We start from the raw sequence: 12,202 nt of genomic DNA on the forward strand, positions 1-12,202 counted from the left end.
TTCAATTTCTTTTTCTGAAATGGGGTTATTTAAGTATTTTATTTACTTTTCTGTTAATCTTGGCAGTTTGTATTTTTGTAAATATTTATCTATTTCACTCAGGTTATCAAATTTATTGGCATACAGTTGAGCAAAATAGCACTAAATTATCTCTTTAATTACCTCCTCATTGGACTTCATCCTTTTCATTTTTAATACTTGCAATTTGGTAATCTTTCTTTTTTAAAATCAGAATACAAATGTTTATCTATTTTATTTTTAATAGATCAATTCTCAAGTTTTATTTATTAGATCAATGGTTTTCTTGCTTTCAGTTTTATTAATTTCTCCCTTGATGTTCAGAATTTCTAATTTGGCATTTAATTGGGAGTGTTTAACTTGTTCTTTTTCAAGCTTTTTAATTGCATACCCAATTCATTGATCTCTTTTTTTCTCTATTATATTCATATAAGCATTTAGAGATATAAAATTTCCCCCAGAAACTGCTTTGGCTACATACCATAAATTTTGATATGATGTCCCTTGGATGAAATGATTATTTATATAATTTGTTGTTTGATCCACTCATTATTTAATAACCCCCCCCCCCACCTTGTAGATCTCAGTTGGAATAGAATCAGTACCAGGGGCTTTGTCACTTGAAAGGAACTTAATGGCATCCAAAACCTCTTCTTCAGTTGGAACTTCAGCTAGGGACTAATTGACTTCAACTTGAGGTAAACAGTCAGTGGTTTCTGCATTGATTGATGATGGTCTGTTAAGAACACTATGGAAGTGTTCAGCCCAGCTCTAAGATCATGTCCCTATTGTTAATCAATGTGGATCCATCAGCACTGAGTAATTGAGATGGCCCATATGTCTTTGGTCTATAAGTAGTCCTCGAGGCATAATAAAAGCATTTTGATTTGTTACTGTTTGCATAAAATTGAATTTCATCTGCATTTTCACACAAATAAAGTCTGATTCAAACAATTGAAAAAATGAAAATGCTCTTGAAAGGGCTGAGCTTATATAATAAAAATGACAATTTCACCAAAATCAGTCTACTCATTGAGTGCCATGTCAATCAAACTGCCAAAAAAATATTTTATAGAGCTAGAAAAAATAGAAACAAATTCTATCTGGAGGAACAAAAGATCAGGAATATCAAAGTAACCAAAGAAATTCAAAGGAAGGTGATCTAGTCTTACAAGATCTAAACTATATTATAAAGTGGCAGTCAATAAAATTGTTTGGTACTGGCTAAGAAAGAGAAAGGTGGATCAGTTGAATAAATGAGGTACAAAGGAAATAGTAGTAAATGGCTATATAGTAAGATAATCTTTGATGAACCCAAAGATTCATCTTTTTAAGCTAAGAATTTACTGTTTGACCAAAACTATTGAAAAAAAAGAAAAAATAGTAAGGCAGAAATAAGACATTGACCAAGAAATAACCTCACTGTCTCTATCCCAAGGAAAGGTTAAAGTGGGTACATGATATAGACATAAGGGATGACCATAAGCCAATTAGCTGAATAAGGAATAGTTTATCTCTTTGATCAATGGAGACAGGAAGAATTTAGTACCATTATAAGCATTATAAAATGCAAAACAAATAATATTGATTACATTAAATTAAAAAAATTTTTGCACAAGCAAAATCAATACAACCAAGATTGGGAGGAAAACAGAAAGCTGGGAAACAATAGTTAAAACCAATGTTTCTAAAATAGGCCTATTTCTAAAATATATAGAGAACCAAGTCAAATTTATAAGAATACAAATCATTCCCCAATTTACAAATGCTCAAAGTATATGAACAGGCAGTTTTCAGAGGAAGGCATTAAAGGTATCTATGGCCCTATGAAAAAATGTTCTAAATCAGCATTGATTAGAGAAATGCATATTAAAGCAACTCAGAGGTACTACCTCACACCTATCAGATGGACTAATAAGACCAAAAAAGAAACTGAAAACAGTTGGAGAGGATGTGCAGGACTAATGAATTATTGATGGAGTTGTGAATTGATCCAACCATTCTGGTGAACCATGTAGAACTACATTCAATGGACTATAAAATAATGCATTCCCTTTCATCTCACAATCCCACTCTAGGTCTGTATCCAAAAGAAAGCATAAAAAAGGGAAAAGGACCCAATTGTTAAAAAAATATTTTTAGTGTTTCTTTGTTGCGGCAAAGAATTGGAAACTAAGTGGATGCCCTTCATTTAAGGAATAACTTAGCAAGATAGGGTATGTGAATTTGATGTAATAGTATTGTTATATAAAAAATCATTAGCAAATGGGTTGGGTTTCAGAAAAACCTGAAAAGACTTATATGAACTAATGCTAAATCAAGTGAGCAAAACCAGGAGAACATTGGACATAGCAACAAAAGCTTCCTGTGATGATCAGCTATGATAGACTTAGTTTTTCCTCACTAATACAGTGACCAGTGATAGTTCCAAAGAAGTTGTGATGGGAAATGCCACCTCCAGAGAAAGAACTCTCGAGTTTGAATACTAATCAAAACACACCATTTGCACTTTTTAAAAGCATTTTTGTTTTTTCTTTCTCATGTTTTTCCCTTTTGTTTTGATATTTTCTTTTTACAGTATGACTAATATAGAAATATGTTTAACATGATTGTACATGTATAATCTATATCAGGCCACTTGCTGACTTAAAATATTATAAAATTAATGTTGAAAATTATTTATGCATATAATTTGAAAACACAAATTTAATTTAGAAAATGTTGAATTATGAAGTATTTATTTTGGTTATTTTTATTTTAAAGGGTCAAGGTTTCTTGGGATCATGATGTACCTAAACACTAATGGAAAGGATAAAAACACTGAGACTGAAGTGAAGAAGATTTACAAATAGTATATAAGGAGAATATCTATTTGAGTAAATGTTTAGTCCCCTGTCAAAGCTAAAAACACACTTAGAAATATTTTTTTTTCTTATGTATCAATGCTTTAATTTTAAGGCAGATTTTATTTATTTTGAGTTTTACAATTTTCCCCTGTTCTTCCTTCCTCCCCCCACACACACAGAAGGCATTCTGTTAGTCTTTACATTGCTTCCATGATATACACTGATCTCAGCTGAATGTGATGACAGAGAAATCATATTCTTAAGGAAGAAAAATAAGTATGAGATAGTAAAATTACATAATAATAATATAACCCTTTTTTCCCCCTAATTTGATGGTATAGTCTTTGGTCTTTGTTCAAAGTCCACAATTATTTCTTGGGATACAGATAGTATTCTCCATGGCAGACAGCCCCAAATTTTCCTTGGTTGTTGCACTGAAGGGATGAGCAAGTCCATCAAAGTTGATCATCACCCCCATGTTGCTGTTAGAGTATACAATGTTTTTCTGCTTCTGCTCATCTTGCTCAGCATCAGTTCATGCAAATCTTTCCATGCTTCCCTGAATTTCCATCCCTCCTGGTTTCTAATAGAATAATAGTGTTCCATCACATACATATAACACAGTTTGTTAAGCTATTTCCCAATTGAAGAACATTCACTTAATTTCCAATTTTTTGCCACCACAAACAGGGATGCTATAAATATTTTTGTACAAGTGATGTTTTTACATTTTTTTTTCATAATCCCTTCAGGGCATAGACCCAGTAGTGGTATTGCTGAGACAAAGGGTATGCACATTTTTGTTGCCCTTTGGGCATAATCCCAAATTGCTCTCCAGAAAGGTTGGATGAGTTCATAGCTCCACCAATAATGTATTAGTATCCCAGGTTTCCCACAACTCTTCCAACATTGATCATTGTCCTTTCTGGTCATATTGGCCAATGTGAGAGGTGTGAACTGGTATCTCAGAGATACTTTAATTTGCATTTTTCTAATAAGCAATGATTTGGAGCAATTTTTCATATAACTAAAGATTGCTTTGATTTCCTCAGCTGTAAATGGCCCTTGCATATCCTTTGACTATTTGTTAATTGGGGAATGGTTTGTTTCTTTAAAAATTTGACTCAGTTCTCTGTATATTTTAGAAATGAGTCCTTTGTCAGAAATACTAGTTGCAAAAATTGTTTCCCAATTTACTACATTTCTTTTGATCTTGGTTACAAGGTTTTTTTCTGTGCAAAAGCTTTTTTAATTTAATGTAGTCAAAATTATCTAGTTTGTTTTGAATGATGTTCTCTATATCTTCCTTGGTCATAAACTATTTCCCTTTCCATAGATCTGACAGTTAATCTACTCCTTGATCTTCTAGTTTGCTTATAATATTGGTTTTTATGTCTAAAACCTGTATCCACTGGATCTTATCTTGCTGTAGGATGTGAGGTGTTGGCCTAATCTAAGTTTCTTCCTTACTATCTTCCAATTTTCCCAACAGTTTTTTATCAAAGAGAGAGTTTTATCCCAATAGCTGGACTCTTTGAGTTTATCAAATGGCAGATTACTATAATTATTTCCTGCTATTGCACCTAGTCTTTTCCACTGATCTACCACTCTATTTCTTAGCCAATACCAGACAGTTTTGAGGACTGATACTTTTTAATATAATTTTAGATCTGATAAGGCTAAACTGCCTTCTCTTCCACTTATTTCCCACTGAATTCCTGAAAATTCTTGACTTTTTATTTCTCCATATAAATTTATTTGTAACCTTTTCTAAGACATTAAAGTAATTTTTTTGGAATTTTGATTGGTAGGGCGCTAAACAAGTAGTTTAGTTTTGGTAAAATTGTCATTTTTATTAGATTAACTTGACCTGACCATGAACAGCTGATGTTTCCCTAGGTATTTAAATCTGATTTTATTTTTGTGAAAAGAGTTTTGTAATTGTTTTCAAAAAGTTTTTCAGTCTGCCTTGGCAGGTAGACTCCCAGGTATTTTATTTTGTCTGAGGTTCCTTTGAATGGGATTTCTCTTTCTAGTTCTTTCTGCTTATCTTGCTAGTCATACATAGAAATGTTGAGAATTTAAGAAGGTTTATTTTATATCCTGTGACTTTGCTAAAGTTGCTAATTATTTCTAGTAGTTTTTTTAGATGACTTTTTGGGATTCTTTAGGTATACTATCATGTCATCTGCAAAGAGTGAGAGTTTTGTCTCCTCCTTCCCTATTCCAATTCCTTCAATTTCTTTTTCTTCTCTTATTGCTGAGGCTAACATTTCTAATATGATATTGAATAGTAATGGTGATAATGGGCATCCTTGTTTCACCCTTGATCTTATTGGGAATGACTTAAGCCTATCCCCATTACATATAATGCTTGTTGATGGTTTCATATAGATACTGCTTATTATTCTAAGGAACAAACCATTTATTTCTTCACTCTCTCTAGTGTTTTTTTATTGGGAATGAATGCATTATTTTGTCAAAATGTTTTTCAGCATCAATTGATATGATCATATGATTTCTGATAGGTATGTTATTGATATAATTAATTATACTAACAGTTTTCCTAATATTGAAACAGGCCTGTATTCCTGGGATAAATCCTACTTGATCATAATGTATTATCCTAGTGATTACTTGTTGTAATCATTTTGCTAAGATTTTATTTAATATTTTTGCATCTATATTCATCAGGGTGATATCTATAATTTTCTTTCTCTGTTTTAACTCTTCCTGGTTTAGGTATCAGTACCATATTGGTGTCACAGAAAGAGTTAGGAAGAGTTCTGTCTTCATCTACTTTTCCAAAGAGTTTATATAGAATTGGAACCAATTGTTCCTTAAATGTTTGATAGAATTCACTTCTGAATCCATCCTGGAGATTTTTTTCTTAGGGGGATCAATGATGGCTTGTTGAATTTCTTTTTCTGAGATAGGGTAATTTAGGTTTTTAATTTTTTCTTCATTTAATCTGGGAAATTTACATTTATGTAAAAATTTGTCTATTTCACTTAGACTGTCAAATTTATCAGCATAGAATTGGGCAAAATAATTCTAAATTATTACTTTAATTTCTTCCTCATTGGTGGTGAGTTCACCTTTTTCACTTATGATACTAGCAATTTGATTTTCTTCTTTCTTTTTTTAATCAAATTGACCAGAGGTTTATCAATTTTATTGGTTTTTTCATGAAATTATTTCTTGGCTTTATTTATTAATTCAATTGTTTTCTTGCTTTCAATTTTATTAATTTCTCCTTTAATTTTTAGAATTTTTAATTTGGTATTTAACTGGGGGTTTTTAATTTGTTCATTCTCTAATGGTTTTAGTTGCATATTTAGTTCATTGATTTCTTCTTTCTCTAATTTATTCATGTAAGCATTTAAAGCTATTATATATCCCCTGACAGCCACCTTGAGTGTATCCCATAGGTTTTGGTATGTTGTATCATTATTGTCATTATCTAGGATGAAATAATTAATTCTTTCTATAATTTGTTGCTTGATCCACTCATTCTTTAAAATGAGGTTATTTAGTTTCTGATTAGCTCTGGGTCTATACCTCCCTGGCTCAGTATTGCATATGATTTTTTATTGCACTATTATTCACTGCTTCTGCCTTTCTGAAATTGATCATTAGGTTTTTATGTCCTAGTACATGGGCAATTTTTGTAAAAGTGCCATGTACTGCAGAAAAAAAGTATATTCCTTTCTATCTCCATTCAGTTTCTTCCATAGGTCTATGATATCTGGGTTTTCTAACAATCTATTTACCTCCTTAACTTCCTTCTTATTTATTTTGTGATTCGATTTATCTTAATCTGAGAGTGGGAGGTTGAGGTCTCCCACTAGTAGAGTTTTGCTAACTATGTATTCCTGTAGCTCTTTCAACTTCTCTAAGAATTTGGATGCTGTCCCATTGGGTGCATACATATTTAGTATTGAAATTACTTTATTGTTTATGGTACCTTTATGGTTCCTTCCTTATCTCTTTGAATGCTATCTATTTTTGCAGCTTCTTTGTATGAGATAAAGATTGCTACTCCTGCTTTTTTTTTACTTCAGCTAAAGCAAAATATATTTTGCTCCAGTCTTTTACCTTTACTCTCTATGTATCTCTCTGCTTCAGATGAGTTTCTTGTAAGCAACATATTGTAAGATTCTGTTTTTAATCCATTCTGCTATTTGCTTACATTTTAAGGGAGTGTTCATCCCATTCACTTTCAGTTATAATTATTAATTCTTTATAGCTCTCCATGCTATCTTCCCTTTGTTTGTATGTTTCCCCTTTTATTCCTTTATCCATATTCCCCAATATTTTGTTTCTGAATACCGGCCCCTTCAGTGTGTTTACCCTCCAATATCAGCTCCCATTCCCTTTCTTTCCCCTGTCCCTTTTCCCCTTCTTCCCTCCCTTCATTCTGTTAGTTCCACTTTTCCTCCCCCTCCCCATCTCCCTTTCCCCTTTTCCCCTTTTAAATCTTGAAAGGTAAGTTTCTTAACTTGATTAAGTATGTCTAAGTTAACTTTAAGCCAAGTTTGATGTGATGAAGATACAGATGGTTCTCACCTCCTCCCCTTTTCCCCTCTATTACAATAGGTCTTTTGTACCTCTAGATGTAATGAGATTTACCCCATTCAGTCTCCCTCCAACCTTCTTCTCCCTACTGCCCCACTTTTTAAGGAGGTGTTGTTTTTAAATCATTCTGTCTTAGTTACAGAAAAGTCATGAGTGTCCATCACTTCTGGCTATGTTTATTCTCTCTAATAGAGTTACAATTCTCAACAGTTATGAGACTCTTTCTCCCAAGTGGGTATATAGCCAGTTTCATCTTATTGTATAGCAGCTGTTTTTTTTGTTTTGTTTTTTACCTTTTCATGTGTCTCTTGAGTCTCCTTTTTGATGTCCAAATTTTCTATTTAGCTCTGGTCTTTTCATCTTCAAATCTTGGAAGTCTTCCATTTCATTAAATGTCCATCTTTTTTCACCTGGAAGAGAAATGCTGAGCCTGGGTAGTAGATTCTTGGCTGTGTTCCAAACTCCCTTGCTCTTCAGAATATCTCATTCCAGGCCATTCAATCCCTTAATGTTGCTATGGCAAGGTCCTGCGTAGTCCTTACTGTGGCTCCATGGTATTTAAATTTTTCTTTCTGGCTGCTTATAGGATTGTTTTCTTTTATCTGATAGTCCTGGAATTTGGCCACAACATTCTTGGTTTTGTCATTTTAGGATCTTTTTCCGGAGGGGATCGATGTATTCTTTCAATAACTATTTTGCCCTCTGATTCCATAATATCAGGGCAACTTTCCATCACCAAATCCTGTAATAATAAGCCCAGGCCTTTTTTTCCCCTCTTCAATGTTTTGAGGAAGGCCAATAATTCTCAGATTCTCCCTTCTTGAATGGTTCTTGAGGATAGTGGTTTTGCTGATGGGGTATTTTACATTTTTTTCTATTTTTCCCATCTTTTGGTTATGTTTTACACAATCTTATTGTCTCATGAGTCGTTAGTTTCCACCAATTCCATTCTTTTTTTTTTAGAGAAGGAGATTTTTTTCATTTATCTTTTGCATCTCCTTTTTCAGTTGGTCCATTTTATTTTTGAAGGACTTTTCTATTTGCCTGAATGTAGTTTTGAGAGAATCATTTCCATTTTTGCATTTGCCCAATTGAGCATTTGAGAGAATCATTTTCTTTTTGCATTTGCCCAGTTGAAGATCTGAGAGTTATTCTCATTTTGTATTTGTCCAGTTGTTTTTGCCAAGGATTTGTTTTCTTGTTGTATGTTGTTAATTTTCTCTTGAGTTTCTTTTCCCAATTTTTCCAATTGATTTTTAAACTTCTTGATTTCTTCAAGGAAGTCTTTCTGGGATGGAGACCAATTCATATTCTCCTCAGCAGTGCTAGATCTCTCTGGGTTAGAGTCTGTCTCTTCTAAGTATTTCTCCATGCCCCCCCCCCCTTCCTCTGGCCTTTTTTCATCTTGTGTTGGCGGGGAGGGAGCTGACTCTCAGAGGTTTGCTTTTGAAGATCCTAAAGACATTGTTCACTTGGCTTGGTAAATCCAAGGGCCTGTCAGTAGGGGGTGCTGGTTGCTTTCTCTGGAGTAAGATTCTCAGCAGCAGGATCTGAATTGACCTTGAACACTAAGCTGGGCCCTGTGGGAAGGAGTTAATCCCTTTCTGTTGAGTGAACTCTGTTGCCCTGAGCAGGTAGTGTGTGTGTGTGTGGGGGGGGGGGGAGTTGTTTATTGTTTGTTCTGGGCAAAGGGCTCTGCTGAAAGTATGGAGCTCAGGTTTGGGGTCCAGCTGATTGCTTTCCAGGTGTGCTCTGAGACTCAGTCCTGGAACTCACCCTCCCATAGCTCCTCTCCCCCACACCAAAGATTCCACACCTAAAGTTGGATCTTGCACCTGCCACTCACCAAAGTCTCTATGTTTGAGGCTGGTCCTCTGGTATCTCCCAGCTGCTGTGCCAATGCTCATCCTCTGCTCTTGTCTCCCATTTCACCTAAGGTTCCCCTGAGACAGACCTTCTTGGTAGGTGTTCTTCTCCTAGCTTCTTTTTTTGGGTTTTGTTTATTGAATTTCTTTTAAGAGGTTTCTTTCATATTATTTTTGAGGGGGAAAGAGAGAGCACCTATCACAGTGCCTGTCTTCTCTCCACCATCCTGGCTGGAAGTGGAAATATTTATTTTCTCATCAATCAGTTCCCTGAACTGGGTTTGTAATCAAACCATCAACACTTCTATTACTTATTTGAGCAATTTTAGGAGTTCCATGATGCTATCTCTTGCTAATACTGAGATTTTGCTCATTTATTGAGGTAAAAATTATACTGTGCATCAGATTTAGAATCTTGACTAGCCTATAGTTATATAAATAACTGAAATTCATGATTCCAAGCATCTGTGAGTGACCCACTGTCTAATTGCATGCGAACTGGGTATCTTCCAGACAGAAATAGGTAATGAGAAATGGTCAATAGAGACTATTTCAAATAGAATGCCGTAGGAGGTGTCTATCTCTCTATGCATTATTAAATCTATTGTTGAGGCATTCCCCCACTAAAATCTGACCTAATGTCTTTGTTGGAATCTTTGGAACCCTGGGCTTATTTGGAATATTCAGCAGTTTAGATGAGCTTCACTCCTGCTTTTCAAAAAAGTATGTTGATGATCTCCATGGAAATGTTCAGATGCATCTTTGAATCCAGCTTCACTCACCAAATTAGTAAATGTTTTTGGAATACTTATGGCATGAAAGGCTATTAGGGAAATATTAGAGAAATAAAGATTAAAAAAATAGACTCTACTTTCATAGAAATTACAATCGAATTGGAGTGAGTCATAAAGCAATAAAAATAGCAAATAGCTGAATGATAAGGGCAAAAGAGAAGAGTCTAGGGCTTTGATAAATGGGAGCAATATGGTTTCACCTTTATTTAGGAGAAAGGCTTCATGAATGTGGTGATATGTGAATTAGATCTTGAAAGCATAGAAAAATTTTAACAGTAGGAAAAGTAGGATTGTGTTCCCTGACAAGAGAAAATAAATGTAAATACATGGAAGTTAGAAAGGGCAAGACAAAATGGTGACATGATTAGGGATCTAGTTTAGATGAATTATAGAATGGGTAAGGTATGAGATAAGGTTGTAAAGATAGAGTGGAGTCATACCATACAGGCTCTTAAATGTTAGGCTTCTTGTTCAGTCATTTTCAGTGATATCTTGACTCTTCATGAATCTATTTGGGATTTTCTTGGTTATTGGAGTAGTTTTCCATTTCCTTCTCAAGCTCATTTTACAGGTGAGAAAACTGAGGCAAATAAGGTTAAGTGACTAACACAAGATTACACAGCTAGTAAGTATCTGAGACCAGATGTGAACTCAGGAAGATGAATTTTCCTGAGTCCAAGTCCATCACTCTATGTGCTATACAAACCTAGCTGCCCTAATGCTAGACTAGGAAGTGTTTCTGTGATAGAAGTAACAAGAATCAACTGAAAATTTTGGAGCAAGTTCTGACCTGGCCAGATCTGTGCATTAGAAAATAAAAAGTAAAGTTTAGATTGAACATACAGAAATCAGTTAAGAGATCATTGCATTAATCCATGAGACATAATGGCCTCCTGAACCAGTGTATTTCTATAAGAACAGCAAAGGAAAGAAAAAAAGATGAATGTGAGAAATATTAGGGATAGAATTATCATCATTTAACAATTTATTGAAAAATGATGGATAATGGAAAAGAGAAAATCTGAGAGATGGTTCTACAGATTTAAGCTTGGGTTCTAGGTGGAAGATAGCACTGTCAACAACAGAAATTGGCAACTTGGGATGAAGACAAGATCTAGGGGGTGGCAGAATGGTATAACAAACCCATGTTTTATACAGAGAGTCATAAGATCTGGATTCTAATCCTATCACTGGCTCTTGGTATCTGGGTAAAATAGTGCCTCAGTAGGTGGTTGCTTGGGGTGAAGGGCACAGATGAATGAACAGAACTAAGTCAAGCAAATAGATTTCACCTAGTTCTGTGTTTATGATTCTAGGTTGAGTTTGGTTTTGGACAAGTTGAATTTGAATTTAAACTGAAAATGAAACAGAACTAACCTCAAGATTGGTATAAGGTTTTCCCTGAACTGTTTCAGAAGCATATAGTAAGTTAGCAAACACTTTGGCTATTCTCTTATACTTATTATATTCTTCTAAATAGTATAGAAAAGATAATGAAGGCTTTGAGTTTTCATTACTCAGTTGTCACCATTTGCATCCTGGACTTGGTTTTCTCCATGGAGAATGAATTACCAGTTACTTAAATCTGAGTAAATAGGGATTTTAATAAATCGGAGGAAACAGATGGATGCATGAGTCAGTTTGCTAAGTTAAAAGAATCATATGGGTTGTAGATTAAATGTTTATTAGCATGACTAGCTGCCAAGGCTCTGTATAACTCACTAATATGCATGAACTGTAGCAGCAAAAAAGTGACTACATTCTCTCTCAAGGACTTTCCTAAAAATTCAAGGTTGTTCGAACCTAACCTAGAGAATAATTACTTGTCCAGACGTGATAACAGACTCTAGCAGAACAAAAATGACAGCTTGATTCACAGACAAATATAAGTCGGTCTTGGATGTCTGGCTTCCATTTTTCTGTGGAGAGATAGATGTCTTTAAAAAGCCTCAGCAGTGAACATCCTGTCAGTTTAAAAGGTCAGACGCCTCAATGTATCAGAAGAGATGATGCTACATAGACCATCAAGAGAAAATAAAATGATTTCATTATCCTGGCTCATCTGGTATGTATTAATTTGGGTTCCCCTCATCTCAGCAAT

Source organism: Macrotis lagotis, chromosome 4, assembly GCF_037893015.1.
Source record: "Macrotis lagotis isolate mMagLag1 chromosome 4, bilby.v1.9.chrom.fasta, whole genome shotgun sequence".
NCBI lineage: Eukaryota > Metazoa > Chordata > Mammalia > Peramelemorphia > Peramelidae > Macrotis > Macrotis lagotis.